This window comes from Asterias amurensis, chromosome 7 (genome assembly GCF_032118995.1).
Source record: "Asterias amurensis chromosome 7, ASM3211899v1".
NCBI lineage: Eukaryota > Metazoa > Echinodermata > Asteroidea > Forcipulatida > Asteriidae > Asterias > Asterias amurensis.
In genome coordinates, this window is record NC_092654.1 from 3336485 (window position 1) to 3354496 (window position 18012).

The 18012-nt window shown below is 37.5% G+C and overlaps 1 long non-coding RNA gene across 1 annotated transcript; it reads left to right on the top strand.

Annotated features, from left to right (window-relative positions):
* Positions 1 to 964: 964 nt before the first annotated feature.
* Positions 965 to 7649, top strand: LOC139939994 (uncharacterized). The gene is made up of 5 exons (XR_011786375.1): positions 965 to 1091; positions 4490 to 4637; positions 5249 to 5394; positions 6361 to 6527; positions 7565 to 7649. It is a non-coding gene; the product is annotated as an uncharacterized lncRNA (long non-coding RNA).
* Positions 7650 to 18012: the final 10363 nt, after the last annotated feature.

The following is an 18012-nucleotide window of genomic DNA, read 5'->3' on the forward strand; positions in this document are numbered from 1 at the left end:
TACAGGGCCTTGCCGCTCATTCCTTATGATGTTTCATGCCATTTGAGCCTAACTTACCAGCGGTAGCCCTGCAGTACATACCTCTTAAAAAATTCATGTCATTTGAGCCAAAAATAAAAGGGATAAAGCCTTTCTCCTCATAACTTCAGAGTTTGGTGTAATTTTAACTTATGATAATAATACAAGGGGTACTATGTTTCATGTCATTGGAGCCAAAATTACAAGAGGGCCTGCTGCACATTCCTTTTGATGTTTTCATACAATTTCACCATTTCCAATGTACGTTGTTACAAAACTTAGTTGATTGTTTTTAATACAACAATAAAATAACTGTAAACGCTTGAAAAAGGGTGTTTCTCCTAAATTTGTTTAGATAAGGTGTGGGTTTTGGTTACACAAGTCTTTGGTCTAAAAAGACAATCCTAAAATTTGTTGTATTCCCATCAACTAGTAGGGCCCTATTCAACAAGAAATTGATCAATGTTACTGAGATGGCCTATTTTTAAAGTTGTCATTCCCTCAAGGGATTACAACTTTTTTTCGTCTGAAATTCGTTTCATTCTGTTTATTTATCAGCAGAATAGCTTTTAAAAGTGGCGGGGTGGGAGGTTAGTAAATGATGGAACGTTCTCATCTCTACCACTGTACCATGCATACAGAGTCCCTGCTTAAAACTTGCGCCACCCCCGAATAACAAGTGGTGTGTGCCAACTTAACTTGGAAAGGGTCTGGATATCACTCCGCCGTATTAGAACTAGATTAAAAGGGCGCTCTTTGTTTAAAACATTACTTCATTAAACGCTTTAAGTTATTATTCTTTTTGTTTTGGCAAGAAAAAATGTTTGCATTGGGTTCACAACGTTTAATATTATAACAAAAGTTAGGAACTATGATGTGGTGTATGTTTTGTGTGTAGGCAAAAGGACATGCGCAGTAAGGTGAAATGTGGTCAATTTAAAGATGGCGATTTTCATCGGCACATGTGTAAACGTTTTTAAGCCTCTCGGACGACCGGAAATGTCCCGAAATTACATGTTCTTCATGCACCTGGACGATTTTTACAAGTTCCAAAAGAATTGAGGAACATTGTGGTAAGTAACTTTTGCTTTATAAACATGTAAATGCAAACAAATATTGTATTTTTGTCGTTGTCGAGTGTGCCAAGTGACATTTTTATTTATTGAGATAATTTGTCTCATTAGATAGCGCCCCCTATCGGCAGGAGTAGGAAAGGCATGTACACATGTGAGCAATCATCGTCAGAACATTGTTATGTTTAGTTATCTGTGACGAGAGGGAATAGTCTGCACAATTTGTTCACTGTGACTTAGTATATGTATGGGATATTTAAGATTGGATAACTTCCCCTTATTATGTCGCCACCACTGTTTCATACATTTTTACAAAAAGGGATATATTATTTATTTCATCTAATGAAAAAGTGGTGGTGCCATACGAAAACTTTTCCTTAAATGTTATCTCTTCCAAAAATTACGTAGTTCATGATCCACATTTTTGCAATCCCCACGCTTGACCAATATGGCTTCGAAAGAGCTCGTAAACAACTCATTTTTGAGTGTGTGTGTGTGTGTGGCCAATTGATTGCCTGTTGGCAACTTGTTCACTTGATTTGTAAATATTTATGCATTTTCCTTGACCAAATTCAATAACTATTCAAGTTTTGTGCACGTACTTTTATCTAATGAAGTTTGTCATGCACACGCCTGGTCTCACAGATATCACGGCACAGCGGTGTGCAATCTCTATTATGTGGTTCAATGCACACGCACACTCTTGTGCAACAGTGAAATGGCGCGAAAGTCTCGTAGCGTCATACGTTATCGACCCTCATATGTTTTCAAACCCCAACTTTGATTCCCGTTTACCGCGAGATAGTGCAAGCTGCACTGTTGACAGAAAGCTATGCAGTTTACTCACGGTCTGTATTTTCATCAGGCTTAATCATGCTGAGAATAAAGTTTCCTGTCGTTGGTTATGCTCAAACATTTATAAAATGATTGATTTTTGGTACTAATCACTATACATTATTATGCCAACATTCAAATGAGTCAAAGAAACATCATCCAACCTCGAAAGTTCAAAACAAAATTACTATCTGCTAGATTGAGTTTCATTCTGATTTAGTCACTAGATGGATCACGTGAGGTGGTTACTATGTGGGCTTCTATGGTTTGCCAATTTTGGGGAAAATATTTTAAGTGAAAATGACAAACAAAATTTTTATTAACTGCATCCTGTAACAAATACCGATAAGCGTTTAAAGAGAAAATATCATAGATTGGTTTCTTATCTCCTGAAACCAAATATTACTGGTCTGAAATGGGGGAAAACGGATTGTCATGAAGTGTGTGTGCTTCAAGGGGGGTGGGGTGTTTTTACTTTCATGCCTTATGATATCTCTGGATTCTAATATAGTAGCCACAATGCCTGAGGACAAAAATGTAATTAAATTTGTTAAGTAGTAATTGAATAATGTTTTTGATTTATTTTGCACGCCATACTAGCTTCTGAATATTCAATAAAGTACCAACCAATGAAAGGTGTGAAAACATATGACGTTGCTCCAATGTTGTGCATGCATAAGCACTGTTAATGGCGGACTGTCTCTCGCAACGTAAAACCAAAACTTTAAAAATTTCAACACACCATGAAGTGTAAGTGTTATTGTTAAAAAATTGGATAGATGATGTGAAAAAAACACATTTAGTTTTTGATTGTGAACAATTTTCCTGTTATCCTACTGAAAACACATGACACTAGGACAATAGGGCCCTCTGTTGCCCAGTCATGTAAAGGAACTGAGACGTTCAATTCCATACGGCATTCCCATTTCAACCATGGCCCGATGTCATGACAAAAATTGTTCACTGACAAATTTATGTGTAGGTTCATTGGCATATTGAGATCTGGTTGGCCAAGAGCTGTGGTGTTATATTGTTTGCTGAAAAGTGTCCGAGGTTAGCGTCCATCGCATTGCGTGCTTCTCACCTGGCAAGACGTCACAGAATGTCAATTTTCTATCTGAACTTGCCTCTAATAGTTTTGTTTTAACACTTTTATTGTTGTATTTGATAACAACATGGTTTTTTTTGTTCAAATAAAATGTTCGAACAAAATTGTAAAAAGCAATTAAAATTCAGATGACAAAAAAGTATCATCACCTCACAAAAAATAATGTCCATCCCGACCAATTTTGTCAAACACTGCCCGCCAACTGCTGTCCATTCAAACCCAAACTCATGTCATCTTGGCTCCCAAAATACTGGTCGTAATTTCTGCCAAATACCATGCAAATGTACTGACAGTGACAATAAAATCTGGCAAATACTGTCCGTGTGTGCATGCGTACATGTACGTGAGATTGCAGCACAAGGCCCGGACAGTATTTAGCAGAGGACACTATTTGGCATGTACATGTAGTAAAATAGTGTCCGCTGTCCACTGTTCATGGACAGCGGACACTATTTGCCAGTGGACACTTTTTTATCACGACACCGGGGGCTGGCCAGTAGGCAGGGCCGAAATTATGACGGAGTGTTGGGGCAGACAGCATGCATGGCGGGACGGGTGGTGCATAAAGTGTCAGTTTGTACGCTCGCTACATTTTCGGTTAATAGATACATTGTAAGTACACAACATTGAACTACACCCTATTCTAAAATAAATTATCCCATTTACCTTAGTTGCGATAAGGTAAACCCTCCTCCCGTCTACGAAGACGGAGGGTTATAGGAACTAGTATTATCAGCAAAACGAGAACTTGGTCTAACGCGTACAATTTCGACAGCTATAGTCACCAGACTTGCCCCTTTCACCACTTTTGAAAATCATGGCACAAATTCTATTAAGGACACGAGCCTTATCCTCAATGTCTAGTGCATCCTTTCACAACACTCGAAACCCCATTGAGGAAATGTTTTGAAGAAAAAGGACAAAACTTGGTGTGTGGACTGGTCTTGGTATCCCCAAAAAGCCTTTTGTTTTTGTACCTCAGGCGAATTGTCAAGGTTATAACGGCTAAAACAAAAGAAATGTTGCCTTTCCACCATATACTATCCCCTCTGCCTTCATTCAAATACATGCATTTTTACCCACTGATCTTTCCTAGCCTTTAACCCAACCCTCTTCGACAATGAATAAATCTCCTTTCAAATAAGTAATGCAGAAAGAGTATAAATTGGGGGGGGGGGTGTTGTAGTGTGTATGAGTGTTTTCACCCTTTGGTTTTTCCCACTTACAAAACTGGCTAAAATTGTTTGTGAAAAAAACCCCACTCTTTTCTACATGTGTCAAATGTCAAGAAACGAACTGGCGTGCAGGGCATTTGTGTTTACAAACACGACTTTTCTTGGTTTTTTTCTTGATTTGTTTTGTTTTGTTGTATTTTGCGGGGTGATCGCGCGGAGTAAAAATGCTGTGATGAAGACAAACTATTAATTTTGTTCTCATTCTCTTTTTTCATCTACAGATAAACTAATGACGACAGAGATGTCTGGTCTTCAGTCTTTGTGGCTGCCCATCACACTGAGCAAAGACATCTCAATCTATCAATATTGAATCCTTGATGAGTCGCCAGCAATCTGCTTTCTCTATTCAATCAACGTCCTGATTTACAGGTATGATTTACATTACTATTCGTGTGTTGAACAAGCTGGTATTTGAAAATTCTGCATGACTCAATGAATAGTTTACTCACAAAATGTTTATATTTTAAGCAGGTTCCTAAATAAGGGATAGAAAGGGAAGCGACGAGTTTTTTAACGGCCGTTTAAAACTGGCAGGGTCGTTGCCGTGTGATCACGGCAATGACCCTGCAAGGTTTTAAACAGCCGTTTAAGAATGAGTCACTACTCTTTTATTCCCATTCATAAATGCCTTTTTGGTTAAAGGGTGTAATAAAGTAAGAAACTCTGTAAAACTTATTTGTTTCTGACGTGCTTGAGCACTGTACCCCTGATCCGTTCGTGTGCGTAAAGTCTTGGTGCAAGACTTTCTCGTTTTCCTTTCACACATAGCGCGGCCACCTCACCGACAGCGCCCGCATTGCCCGTACCAAGAAACATCTTGCACCAAGACTAGCGCGTAGTATCCAAAAACAACTGGTTATAAACAGAGCTCCAGCTGGTCATTATTAACCATTTAAACACCCCCATGTGACGCACTCTCCATCAGTAGGAATAGCGAACTGTTCGAGGTATTTATGAATGTGTTTTTTCAACTTGTGCAGATACGTACTAATGAAGACTGCAGAGCTGTCTGATCTTCATTGGCTGTCCATCAAACTGAACAGAGATGTCTCAATCTATCAATGATGAAGTCTTTGAGAGTCTCCAGCAGTCTGCTTTGACAACTCAATCAACTTCACTGTTAAAGGTGCGAAACAAAAGTTGATATAGACAACAACAAAAAATGTATGAATGATGTTTTAAAATATCATTCATAATCATTTTTTATATAAGCTTAATTTCTGAAAACAAGTGACAATAAAATTACCCCCTTGTGAGATGGAAATTGCTCAGGTTTGTTGCGTGGTGTTAACATTGAAAAGTAGATGTTCAATTTGCATCAGATATAATGAATATTATACTCCGATGTGTTAGCACTGGATACTCGGTACTTTCTCCCCAGAGTTCTGTAGGAAAAATAACAGGCATATTACTTGATGGGATTCGAACCCTCACCTTAGAGCAATTTTAGAGCAGTACTGGTCAGCACACTGATGGTAGACCTATGTTAACATTGGATAGATCATGATATCTTGGCAAATAACCCCCCATGAGACCATGGAGTTGAGGGAGTTGGAAATGACACTCCTGAGAATTATAGTGACCAATTCCAGAAGTTTAGGCTTAGATTGAGAGCATTCCCTGAAATCTGGGTGACATTTTTGGAGGCCATGAACTGGTTTCAGAGAATTGCAAATAGTTCCTGGAATTTGAGCTAAACCCTACTTTTCATTGAGTTTTCACAGTGGTTTCACTGCAGAGATTTTCAGAGTGTCAAAGGCAAATCACATTTGATCCCATCCCTTACAAAAAAAAAGAATCTGGTTTTTACTTTTATTCTCATTGGACCTCCATGGTTCACTTACAGGGGTAGAAATATTTTCAAATTTTCTGTCTCAAATTGGGTTGTTTCTTTTGATACTATGGGCAAAATAAATGAACCTTGCCTGCAAGCTCTGTTTCTAGTGGATCCCTCAGCAGTATCACATTTCAGCTAGTTTTTGAGGTTCTGTTACTGATCTTTCTTGAGTGATTGGCTCTATGGGTTTTTTCTTTTGATACTATGGGCAAAATAAATGAACCTTGAATTTTATTCTCTTTTTTCCATCTACAGATCAAGTGATCCAAACTTCGGTTGTCAGATCATCACAGTCATAGTGCTGACCAGATTGTCAAATCATTAGTCATAGTGGCAGTCGTGTCGCACAGAGCAGAAGTGATGCTGAAGCCTAGTGTCCAGCAATCTGCGATATGACAACTCATTCAACTTCCCTTCTACAGGTACAATACAAAACTGATGTTGATTATACAAACTGGTGGTCAAATACACCGATCCATTAGGCTCCGGCCACGGCACACGCCGGTGAGCAGTGCTTACACACATCAGTGTATGGGTAAAAACCAAAAACAATATTATTGGTAGAGATAAAATAAAAATAAAAATTCTAAGGAAAACCCAACTTTTCCTCAGTTACTAGCGTAAAACTCTTCCTAATCTTTCATAATCAATGATAGCATGGGCCAGAATCACTCACCTCTCATCTATCTATCTTCCATTCAGTACAACCCTTCAGTGGAGTTTATTTGTATTCCATGAATGTGCAGAAATGAAAACTTTTGCCTTTTTAAAGACAGTGGACACTATTGGTAATTGTGAAAGACCAGTCTTCTCACTTGGTGTATCTCAACATATACATAAAATAACAAACCTGTGAAAATTTGAGCTCAATCGGTCATCAAAGTTGCGAGATAATAATGAAAGAAAAAACACCCTCATCACCCGGAGTTGTGCGCTTTCAGATGCTTGATTTCAAGCCCTCAAATTTTAAATCTGAGGTCTCGAAACCAAATTTGTGGAAAATTACTTCTTTCTTGAAAATTACGTCACTGTAGAGGGAGCTGTTTCTCACATGTTTTATACAAAAAAACTCTCCCCATAATACTCGTAATCAAGTAAGGTTTTGTGCTAATAATTATTTTGAGTAATTACCAATAGTGTCCACTGCCTTTAATCATGGCTTGTAGTAAAGAAGCATAACGTGAGGCAATATTTATTCTACAGTAAATAAGTTTTAGGTGTGTTCCTTTCATCATATCAAAGGTTGATAACAAATCAGACATTGCAATTTTCATACAATGTTTTCTTGCATGTACAAACTATGCCTTCAGGAAGTCCAGCTTCTGTGATGAATCTTCTTTAAACATGTGTGATGTCACAGCAAGGTCTATAGATTCAAATGAACTCGCTCTTAAATACCTGTACATGGCTTTATTGTTGGTATGTTCAACTTTTTTCTAACCTTGTTTCATTTACTCAGATCAACTAATCCAGACAGTTGAGAGTTTCAGATCTTCATTCAGAGTGGGAGTACCTCTGCCTTGAACAATCAATCAACTTGAGAGGTATGTAAACATTATTGGTAGATAATAGATGTCAAATTTGCATCGGTTGTCTAGTTGGTATGACACTGCTCTAGAATTGCTAGGGTCGTGGGTTCGAATTCCACTCGAGTAACATGCCTGTGATATTTGTCACAGGACTCGGGAAAGCACTGAGCATACAGTCCTAACACACGCCGGTGTATGGGTAAAAACCAAAATCAATATTATTTGTTTCTATTTACATCTAATATATATCGCTGCGGTACCCGCTGCCAAAACATAGGATTCGAACTGCCTCTAGCTACCGGGCAACCTTGATAGTCTAGTTGGTATGACACAGCTCTAGAATTACATGGGTCGTGGGTTCGTATCCCACCCGAGTAATATGCCCGTGATATTTGTCACAGGACTCCGGGAAAGTACTGAATTATCAGTTATAACACACATTGGTGAACGGGTAAAAAACCAAATTAATATTCTTGTTTCCTTCGATGCAAATTTTACATCTATTATAAATCGCTGTGGTACCCGCTGCCAAAACTAAGCATTCGAACTGCCTCTAGCTACCGGGCAACCTCGATATTCTAGTTGGTATGACACTGCTCTAGAATTGCTAGGGTCGTGGGTTCGAATCCCATCTGAGTAATATGCCTGTGATATTTGTCGCAGGACTCGAGGAAAGTACTGGGTATACAGTGCTAACACACATCGGTGTCTGGGTAAAAACCAAAATTAATATTATTGGTAGAGATACAAAATATAAAAAAAATTCTAAGGAAAACCCAACTATTCCTCGGTTACATAGTGTAAAAACTCTTCGTAATCTTTCAAAGTAAATGATAGCAGGGGCCAGAATCACTCATCTCTCATTTATCTATCTTCCATTGTGCACATTCCTCCAGTGGAGTTTATTTGTATTCCTTGAATAAGCAGAACTGACAACTTTTGCCTTTTTATCATGCTTGTAGTAAATATCTGTACATAATGGCTTTATTGTTGGTATGTTCAACCTTTTTTCTAACCTTGTTTCATTTACTCAGATCAACTAATCCAGACAGTTGAGAGTGTCAGATCTTCATTCAGAGTGGGAGTACCTGTGCCTTGAACAATCAATCAACTTGAGAGGTATGTTAACATTGGTAGAGATAAAAGTATTTTTTAGAAAAACCCAACTATTTCTCAGATTATAGCGTAAAATCTCTTTGCAATCTTTCAAAATCAAAGATAGCAAGGGCCAAAATCACTCGTTCATCTGGCTGAACAATACATCCCTCCAGTGGAGTTTAATTGTCTGTCATGAATTTGCAGAAATGAGAACTTTTCCTTGTAATCATGACTTATAGTAAAGAGGCATAATGAGAGACAATATTTACTAAACTCCAAACAGTACTTGTGCGACTATGAAGAGTTCAACCTTAGTGTGCCTCAATCATTGAGTAGCATAGAAATCCCCTACAACCTTGGCTTGTAGATTGGTGGCCCTGGGGTGGATTTCACAAAGGTAGTCCTAACTTAGGACTAGTCCTAGGCAATGCTGAGAGATAGGACTGGTCCTAAGTTAGGATGAGTTACTGGTCCTAACTTAGGACTGGTCCTATCTCTTAGCATTGCCTAGGACTAGTCCTAAGTTAGGACTACCTTTGTGAGATCCACCCCTGGCCAACTTCCACTTGGAAAGTTGATGTGGTTATAACTTGATTTAAAAATTATTTTACCTACTGCTACGGGCAAAATAACATTCTACACAGAATATTAATTTTGGTTTTTACCCATACACCGATGTGTGTTAGCACTGTATACCTTTTTTTAGCACTGAGTCCTTTCACAGGACTCGGTGGAAAGTACTGAGTATACAGTGCTAACACACATCGGTGTATGGGTAAAAACCAAAATTAATATTCTTTATCCCTGATGCAAATTTAACATCTATTATATTCTACACAGACTTGATTTTGGCAACATTGTGCACAGTAGTGTACCATGAACATTCACAAGTTCAGATAAAGTTTGTACTTGTTTGCCTACCAGCATGACGAATACTAGCAGTTGGCAAACGTCTTTTGCAGACATCATGACCAGCTAATGTGATAAAGTATAGTGCCTTTAATCAATTCTATAGGAATAGAGGCAAATGCTTTTATGAATCACGACAAAAATGGGTCACATATATATTTTGCATTGCCTTATTAGATTGTGATTGCTATATCAATGAAGGTGTTAAATTATTTGTGTTTCTTTCCTTTTTTCCATCTTCTGCAGATCAACTAAATCCAGACAGAGAGTGTCGGATATTCACAAGGAGTTTGCAGCCCATCATACCACCATCAACATCGATGTATCAACATTTTGTATAATTTGTAATTAGTTGTAGAATTGTTCACACTTTCCATTGTGTGTAGAAATGATCACACTTTCCCCTGTGAAATTCTGCACTTCCCCTGTGTTGTGAATTTCTTGCACATCCAACTTGTGTTGTGAGTTTCTCCCACTTCCACTGTGGTGAGTTGCTCATACTTTCACCGTGTCGTGAATTATCAAGTTTATAAACTGAAACGTTGTCTAGGGCTGAGTTGGGAGAATGTTTCGCTATCTATTCTAGCACATTCATTTCGCTCATTCAATGTAGATGTATGCTGATGTATGGAGTTGACAAACTTGGTTGCCATATAGTGGAGCCGGCATGGGAATTTTTCCCCACAGGGGTTTTTGCCCATCTCATATATCAGCAATTAGCAGGCATGCAATATCTGATTTGTATGGTTTTGGTTTTCTCAGCCATTAAAAATTTTAAAAACACAGCACAAAATCTTGCTGTGCCTTGTCTTCTGGAAATGTCAAACCTTTTATCAAAATGTAGAGTTGCATGACTGAAATAAGGACACTTTAGTGTCTAAATTCTTACGAGTCAAACAAAATTTGACTGTTTATTTATTAGTTTAATATTTTTGTAGATTATTCAACGTTTCGGGTGTGCCAGGGTGACTCACACTCCCTTTGTGTGTTGAGTAAAGACACTTTCCCTTGTGTTACTCTGAGTTGCTCACACGTCCTTTGTGTGTTGAGTACAGACACTTTCCCCTTGTGTTACTCTGAGTTGCTCACACTTCCTTTGTGTGTTGAGTACAGACACTTTCCCTTGTGTTACTCTGAGTTGCTCGCACTTCCTTTGTGTGTTGAGTACAGTCACTTCCCTTGTGTTACTCTGAGTTACTCACAATTACTTTGTGTGTTGAGTACAGACACTTTCCCTTGTGTTACTCTGAGTTGTTCACACTTCCTTTGTGTGTTGAGTACAGACACTTTCCCTTGCTTACTCCAAGTTGCTCGCACTCCCTTTTTGTGTTGAGTACAAACATGTTCCCTTGTGTTACTTTGAGTTGCTCACACTTCCTTTGTGTGTGAGTACAGACACTTTCCCTTGTGTTACTCTGAGTTGCTCACACTTCCTTTTTGTGTTGAGTATAGACAATTTCCCTGGTGATACTCCAAGTTGTCACACTTCCTTTGTGTGTTGAGTACAGACACTTCCCCCTTGTGTTACTCCGAGTTACTCACACTTCCTTTGTGTGTTGAGTACAGACACTTTCCCTCGTGTTACTCTGAGTTACTCACACTTCCTTTGTATGTTGAGTACAGACACTTCCCCTTGTGTTACTCCGAGTTGCTTACACTTCCTTTGTGTGTTGAGTACAGACACTTTCCCCTTGTGTTACTCTGAGTTACTCACACTGACTTAGTGTGTTGAGAACAGACACTTTCCCTTGTGTTACTCTCTGAGTTACTCACACTTCCTTTGTGTGTTGAGTACAGACACTTCCCCCTTGTGGTATTCTGAGTTGCTGACACTTCCTTTGTGTGTTGAGTACATACACTTTCCCTTGTGTTACTCCGAGTTGTTCACACTTCCTTTGTGTGTTGAGTACAGACACTTCCCCCTTGTGTTACTCTGAGTTACTCACACTTCCTTTGTGTGTTGAGTACAGACACTTTCCCTTGTGTTACTCTGAGTTACTCACACTTCCTTTGTGTGTTGAGTACAGACACTTCCCCTTGCTTACTCTGAGTTGCTCGCACTTCCTTTGTGTGTTGAGTACAGACACTTTCCCTTGTGTTACTCTGAGTAGCTGTTAGGGCCTCATCCAAACCCAATGAAAAACTCGCAGAGTTGTGCAAACACCTGTGCCTGTTGGTGGACCCCCTCGGCTGCCTGGAACAAGTGATGGTCCTGCGGGCCCGGGTGCAATGGAAGGTATGTGCTTTGTTCAGTGAAATTCTTTTAGATGCACAACTAGTGTTCTCCTTCACTGGTGTAATGCCTTACACAATTTGAAGAGCTAGAGCGAGCATTTTTGGAAGCGTGCATTCTTACTAGGGCCTGAGCTGGAAGGTAGTGGTTGGTCCCTAAAACGTTCTGGTTGATCTCTCAAGACGTCGGGATGAGGGCCCCTTATTATTTAGCCTTTTGTTGGTCACGTCATTCTTTTGTTTTTGAGTAAACAGGTTTGTACTGGGGATCTTTTGAGATCATCAAAGGTGCTTTGAGATGTCTTCGTTTGAGCCAATGGAATCTGGACCCGGTGGATGATGAGGACTTCTACCCAGTTGATGATACGAGGGCTGGAGAAACATGCTCTGCTTGGTCATGCCACTTTACATCCAAAATATCTAGTAAGAACACCAGTTTTATTGCCTTTTGATACCAAAGATGACATTGGATTCCTATATTTTGTAGTTGGTTTTGAATTGGTTGTTTTAAGAAGAGGTCAAAGGTCAGGTCTATGTCAAGGTTCTTAGGGTCTGGTCATGGTCAAGGGCAAATTACTGCAGGAGATCACAGATTTAGTTTTCAAAGCAATGCTAAACAGAAAGTTTATCATAACAGTTCTCTAAAACTTTGCAACATTTACAACTAAAACTTGACACTTAAACCATGGTTTTTTAAAACCACACTAGATAGAACTAAATTCATTTTCAATGCAGCGTCTCAACAATTTGCTTTATTATAGATGTTAAATTCGCATCGGGGATAAGGAATACTAAATCACATGCATTAACACTCCGGTGGGATTTAAACCCACGACCCTTTCAATTCTAGAGTAGTGTCTTACAAGTAGACACCTATCTTTTGGCGGCGGGTACTGCAATGATATAATAGATGTTATATTTGCATCGGGGATAAAGAATATTTATATATATTTTTTTTACCCATACACCAATGTGTGAAAGCACTGTATACTCGGTACTTTTCCAGAGTCCTGTGAAAAAAAATCACAGGCATTATAACTCCGGTGGGATTCAAACTCGCAAGCTTTTTCAAGTTCAAGGCACATCAATGGAATTTGTCAGCATTCAATCTGTACTAGCTAGGGGTGTTTACTTGTTCAACTCGATCTCCATTTTGTGTCAAAGGTCATAAATTGGTCAGCCACAATTTAAATCATTCCATGAAAGGTCAAAGGCCATGTTAAAGTTACAAAGTGGTCAATTTGTCTCAAGTTTTGTAGGTAAAATTACAGCAAACAGATATCTGGCATTAGGTTATAGTTGCACACAAGCATTAGTCTTTTTACCAGCGATGTTTACAATAAAAGTTGTGAAGCTATGTGTTACCCAAAACAGGGGTGAACTGAAGAATCAAAATAAGTTTCTGTCACAATGAACAATCAATTTTAAGAAAATCTTTTACAAAAATTGAAATTGTTTAGTCCCTCATTTTGTTTGATAATAATTTGAGGGGGGGGGGGGATCAAACATTGTCGTGCTTTGATTGTCATGCTTTGATTGTCAGTGCAAACCAAGTGAAAGTATTCAATCAGAAAGTTAAACTGAGGAAACAATTGTACCCTAAATTGCAAAGAAAATTAGTCCTTCATTATATTAGATAATAGGAACAAACGTACAAAAGTTACCTTTTATTTTTATTTTAATACTGGGCCAGCAATGTTTTCATACGAACCAAGTGAAAGAATTCCTTTTGAAAACCTTCAATTTAGGATACAGTTGTACCCTTAATTGCAGACAGACAAGTGCTGTCATACTGTAAGGTCACTAATGTGTCAGTGCAAACAAAGTGAAAGTATTTCTTTCAAAAACATCAGTTTACAATTTCTGAAACAGTTGTTCCCAAGTTGCAAAGAATTTGTTCCTAATTTTATTTAGTCCCCATCTACAAAGCCAACGTGTAAATGTAACTAAAGTCAAAGTATTCATAACAAGACTGCAATTTAGGAACAGTTGTGCCCTAATTGCAAAGTATAATAGTCCGTCATTTTAATACATAATATGTTGAGGGGGAATTAAACTTCACAAGTTGTTCCATGTCAAGGTCAAGTTCAAAAATGGTTGATGCAAACCAAGTAAAAGCATCCCTTATCAAATTTTGCTTGAAAATGCAACGAGGCGTTAGCCTTGCATCCTTATCAAATTTTGCTCAAAAATGCACCAATCTTTAGCCTTGCATACTTATCCAATTTAGCTCAAAATTGCTATAAGGCTCTTGCATGCTTATCAAATTTTGCTTTTTAGCCTTGCATACTTATCAAATTTTGCTTGAAAATGCAACAAGGCTTTAGCCTTGCATACTTATCAAATGTTGCTCAAAAATTCAACAAGTCTTTAGCCTTGCATACTTATCAAATTTTGCTCAAAATGCAACAAGGCTCTTGCATACTTATCAAATGTTGCTCAGAAATGCACCAAGGCTTTAGCCTTGCATACTAATAAAATTTTGCTCAAAAAAGCAAAAAGGTTTTCTTCATCATTAGTTACAGTGGTATTTTTAAAGTGTTTACTGCTCTTATCATTAATTTTCTCCCAGCACAAATGCTGAAAATCTTAGGGTTACAAATAACTCGAAGGGGTCAACATTTCTAGTTTAATTCAAATACTTCAGATCTTGTTTAAACTTAGCTGTGTTGAAATAATGGTCATTACGGTCAGTTTTGGTTCTATTTTAGGATGGTAGTCGTTAAATCAATCCAATGTCATCTTTGTTATCATTTATTGGCATGTATGTAGTGAAAAAACATCACTTTTCGCAGAACGTAAACTGTTAACAAAATGGGACGTTTATGTGAATACGTCAAGTATTTTTCTCAGAGCTTTTGGTTGATACATACGTCAACACTCATCAACGTTGATTTAACTTTGTTATTAATCAAAGTTGGTCAAAAACAAGTTCACTTGTAGCCATTTTGTCAGTCGACTACATCTGAATGCCTAAATTGCAGCCCCATGGAAAGAAAGGGGGAAATTAGTGGCCATTAGAAATCGTTTCTCCGACCAGCACATCATCATCTGGTAGAAGTCGTCATCATCTGTCCAGTTGGGATGCCATTGGAACAAGCGTCGACATCTCTTGGCACCACCAGTGCAGCTTGGTTGCAAGGCAACAATCGGTGAAATCTTAGGCCCTTGAGGGCATCAGTTCATTTAAGCAAGCAACAACTACCTTCTGCTCAACACTTGCATCTAAAACAAAGCGCAAAATTGCGTCTAGCTCGTTACGTTTTGTAAGACATTACAACATTGAAGTAGACACTAGGAGTACATCTAATTGAACTTCACTGAACAGAGAACATATCGACCATTGCACTTGGGCCTTTAGATCATCACGAGTTCCAGGTGGCCGAGGGGGTCCACCGACAGGCACAGGTGTTTGCACGACTCTGCTTTTTTTTTGGCCAAATTTTTTAATAAAAAATTGAACATGACTCTCCTTGTATTTTGTGTTTTATTTGCCTCAACCCTACCCCCCCCCCATATAAATATTGAGGGCCCATCTTATCCCGGTGGAACCCTCCCCCACCCTGTAGGGACCAATGGTAAGTCCCCACAAGGTGGGGGAGGGTTCCACCAGGAAAAGATGGACCCTCAGACTGCCATTTTTGCCCACAATACAATTGGGTGCGTATATAAGTCGCTTTTAGCAAGTCATTTTGCGCAACGAAACTCCTATAAATTAATACACACCCAATTGATTACATTGTGAGAAAACATGGCGGCCAAGTAGACAAGTCAAATAATGAGACAACAGTTTCGAGTTCAGACAAATCAACTAATGGTTGACTTGCCCATAAATAGCATAAGCATTTATTCTACATATAAAATAACACTCACAATTTAATAAAGATAAAGGCAACATTTTAACAAAAATGGATAAATTCGCAAGGCAACATTTTCTTGAAAAATTTGATAAGTTCACAAGGCTATAGCCTTGTGAACATTTTCTTGAAAAATTTGAACATTTTCTTGACAAATATGATAAGTTCACAAGGCTATGGCCTTGTGAACATTTTCTTGAAAAATTTGAACATTTTCTTGACAAATTTGATAAAGTCACAAGGCTATAGCCTTGTGAACATTTTTTTGAAAAATTTGATAATGTCACAAGGCTATAGCCTTGTGAACATTTTCTTGAAAAATTTGAACATTTTCTTGACAAATTTGATAAAGTCACAAGGCTATAGCCTTGTGAACATTTTTTTGAAAAATTTGATAATGTCACAAGGCTATAGCCTTGTGAACATTTTCTTGAAAAATATGAACATTTTCTTGACAAATATGATGAGTTCACAAGGCTATAGCCTTGTGAACATTTTCTCGAAAAATTTGATAAGTTCACAAGGCTATAGCCTTGTGAACATTTTCTTGAAAAATTTGATAAGTTCACAAGGCTATAGCCTTGTGAACATTTTCTTGACAAATATGAACATTTTCTTGAAAAATATGATAAGATCACAAGGCTATAGCCTTGTGAACATTTTCTTGAAAAATTTGAACATTTTCTTGACACATTTGATAAAGTCACAAGGCTATAGCCTTGTGAACATTTTCTTGACAAATATGATAAGTTCACAAGGCTATAGCCTTGTGAACATTTTCTTGAAAAATTTGTACATTTTCTTGAAAAATTTGATAAAGTCACAAGGCTATAGCCTTGTGAACATTTTCTTGACAAATATGAACATTTTCTTGAAAAATATGATAAGATCACAAGGCTATAGCCTTGTGAACATTTTCTTGAAAAATTTGAACATTTTCTTGACACATTTGATAAAGTCACAAGGCTATAGCCTTGTGAACATTTTCTTGAAAAATTTGAACATTTTCTTGACAAATTTGATAAAGTCACAAGGCTATAGCCTTGTGAACATTTTCTTGACAAATATGATAAGTTCACAAGGCTATATAGCCTTGTGAACATTTTCTTGAAAAATTTGTACATTTTCTTGACAAATTTGATAAAGTCACAAGGCTATAGCCTTGTGAACATTTTTTTGAAAAATTTGATAATGTCACAAGGCTATAGCCTTGTGAACATTTTCTTGAAAAATATGAACATTTTCTTGACAAATATGATGAGTTCACAAGGCTATAGCCTTGTGAACATTTTCTCGAAAAATTTGATAAGTTCACAAGGCTATAGCCTTGTGAACATTTTCTCGAAAAATTTGATAAGTTCACAAGGCCTTGTGAACATTTTCTTGACAAATATGAACATTTTCTTGAAAAATATGATAAGATCACAAGGCTATAGCCTTGTGAACATTTTCTTGAAAAATTTGAACATTTTCTTGACACATTTGATAAAGTCACAAGGCTATAGCCTTGTGAACATTTTCTTGACAAATATGATAAGTTCACAAGGCTATAGCCTTGTGAACATTTTCTTGAAAAATTTGTACATTTTCTTGACAAATATGATAAGATCACAAGGCTATAGCCTTGTGAACATTTTCTTGAAAAATTTGATAAGTTCACAAGGCTATAGCCTTCTGAACATTTTCTTGACAAATATGAACATTTTCTTGAAAAATATGATAAGATCACAAGGCTATAGCCTTGTGAACATTTTCTTGAAAAATTTGAACATTTTCTTGACACATTTGATAAAGTCACAAGGCTATAGCCTTGTGAACATTTTCTTGAAAAATTTGAACATTTTCTTGACAAATTTGATAAAGTCACAAGGCTATAGCCTTGTGACGATTTTCTTGAAAAATTTGATAAGATCACAAGGCTATAGCCTTGTGAACATTTTCTTGAAAAATTTGAACATTTTCTTGACAAATTTGATAAAGTCACAAGGCTATAGCCTTGTGAACATTTTCTTGAAAAATTTGAACATTTTCTTGAAAAATTTGATAATGTCACAAGGCTATAGCCTTGTGAACATTTTCTTGAAAAATATGATAAGATCACAAGGCTATAGCCTTGTGAACATTTTCTTGACAAATATGATAAGTTCACAAGGCTATAGCCTTGTGAACATTTTCTTGACAAATATGAACATTTTCTTGAAAAATATGATAAGATCACAAGGCTATAGCCTTGTGAACATTTTCTTGACAAATATGATAAGTTCACAAGGCTATAGCCTTGT